Raw genomic sequence first — 2,700 nt, 5'->3', positions numbered from 1 at the left:
TTTGTGTCTCTCTTTGTTGGAACAACTTGGCCTGTGTCATAAGTAACATAAGGTCTATTTGACCAAGTTCCTTTAAAAAAGAGAAAAGATAAAGTTTGAAAAACAAAAAGGAAATTTAACTTTGTTTTCATCCTCTGAGCACGATTTATGGCGTTGAACTTTGTTAAAAGTCAAAACTAAGAAAAATACAAAAGTGCACACAGCATCTCATCACAAAAAATTGAAATAAATGAATGTGATATTTCTTTTAAGTCTTGGACCAAAACCATATTGTTCAGAAACAGGAAAACACAAAGAGATGAATAAATTTATAACATCTTAAGATTCAAATTGACTAAGTTATGCAATGATTCATTTATTGGAAAAATATTGCAGAGAACTCACCCTAAAGTCCACTTTACTTACTCAATAAATATTTAGATTGCTCAGAAAAAGTGAATATAATAACATGATAAATGTAAAAACGAATACTGCTCTGTGTTATTATGGTCATATATATTTACTTTCTGATTTTCCAATGAGCTTTTTGCCATGTCCATATTACAGTTTTCCTGGATAATGCTAATTTTCACCATGTCATTTCACCATTTCACCATGTCATTTCATTAACCCTCTTTCTTCTTTCCTTTCTCCCCATTTGTAAATATCCTCTCATTAAGTTGGTTCAATAGAAACTTGTGAACGCTTACATTGTGCCTGAAGCTGTTTTAAGTCCCAAACATAAAGCTCTAAAGAGATCCTTAATGGGGGATGGACGATAAAATCTGAACAAATCACATAAATAAGAGAGTATCAGTTTGTGATAAATCGGAGGTGGGATGATGACAAGGAGACTAACTGGGTTGGGGAGAGACAGCCAGGTTAGATAAGCTGGCCAGGTCATAAAGGCTTGTGCAGAGCCAGGGGAAGAGGATTCCAGACCCAGGGAAGTGCAAATACAAAGACTGCTGGGAAGGAGAGAGCTTGACCTCACAGAAGGCGGCTATTGAAGCTGGAATATGATCAGCAAGGAAAAGAGTGGGAAGAGATGAGATGGGAACAGGAGAGGTCTGATTAGAGGAGGGACTTATGAGACAGCTAAGGAGTTTAAATTTTGTTCTAAGTACAAAGTAGGATTTTAAGAAGAGCAGTAATAGGATCAGATTTACATTTTTCAAAGATCAATCTAGTTGTTGGTGGTGCCTGGGTTAAGGGAGAGAGACTGTCTTATCTTTTATCATTGAGGTCACATGCTGCTGGGGGTGGGGATTCAGGAAAGTAATGAACCCTGGATTTGGGAGCTGATGGTGAAATCTCTGAACACCACAGTTCATTTGCATATTACAGTTTGATTGGTTCAAAAAGGTTTCTTGTTTATATTCTGGTCATACTTCCAGCCAGATGGCTTGTGGCTGAAACTGAAACGAAAAAAATCTATCCAGCTATGCACAGGGTTTTTGTGTTGTTCTGTTTTGTTCTCCTGCTTTTTAGTAGGGCCTGAAGATATCATAGGTGGGGATCAGGGGCCCCAGGCAGTTTGGCTTCTGTACCCCACCATGTGAGAGCTAAGAATGAGAGAACATCAGATGATGACAGGGCTATTTCTCTGGGGCATCAAAAACGAGTAAGCACAGGTTCCCCTTAGACCTCCACTTTAAGTCTGCATTGTGCTTTTATTAGTTATGCACCCATCTTCTCCATATCAGGATTAAAAAAAAAAATTTCTTAAAACTTCTCAACACTCTTTATGAGTATCACCTTGAAGTTAAATGAGTTGGAATTAAATCACTCATGCAGCGGAAAATCCAAAGTAACTGCTCTACTACTTGGCAAATTATTATTTAGGAGACGAGCATGTTTGAATAATTAATATAAATAATTAACATACTTAAAGACTGTTCTTGCTCTATTGGCATTATGGGAAAAGGGATTTTAACTATCTGTGGAAAACTGTATTGGACAAGCATCCTTGATGATGAGTAAAACTCAATAACTATTTGATTAGATTTTTTTTGGTTTCTTTTATGAGAAGAAGGTAAATACACTTGAAATGCTTCATTAACAGAAAGTCGGTTTTATACCATCCAGAGCTGAATTTATACTTGCAAAATATGCAAATGTTTTCAAGGTATAAAATTTTAACTGCTGTTGAATTCAACTGAAGCACCATGAAAAATGAAACTAACATAGCTCATAATTCCATTTTTTATTTAACAACCTTAGCCAAACATTTTTTCAGAATCGAGATTTTTGAAGTAAATGAGTTTTAATGACTATGATCTCACTTCCCCAAGCTATGTGGGCCAGGCTTCATGGGGCACAGCTACCAGCCTCAGCTTCCAAATACTGCCAGAGTGGGAACCCGACTTTGCAAAAACTCAGAAGCCAGCCCAGCAGCTGCAAATCCCATCTTTATATACTCACTCATTCTTTTGTGATAATAAGCAGCCTCTCTTAAAATGCAAACGCCCTCTGGAAAAATGAGAGTTAAAACTCTGCAGCATTTACTTGTCCTTCACTTGTTGAATTTAGAAAACATTTAACATTAAGACTACGTAACTAAGAGAATGATATTTTCAGGATAGGAAAGAATCATTTTTACAGCCCAGCACTACCTCGCAGTGTTGTGTGGGGGAGCCTGGCCGTTAGTAGCCCAGTGATAGGCAAGGGTGAGAAGGAAGGGACTCTGAAAGAAGGTCCAGAAATTCGGAAATGGGAAAG

Source organism: Equus caballus, chromosome 9, assembly GCF_041296265.1.
Source record: "Equus caballus isolate H_3958 breed thoroughbred chromosome 9, TB-T2T, whole genome shotgun sequence".
In the NCBI taxonomy this organism is placed as follows: Eukaryota; Metazoa; Chordata; class Mammalia; order Perissodactyla; family Equidae; genus Equus; species Equus caballus.
Note: the sequence above shows the minus strand (reverse complement) of the source record.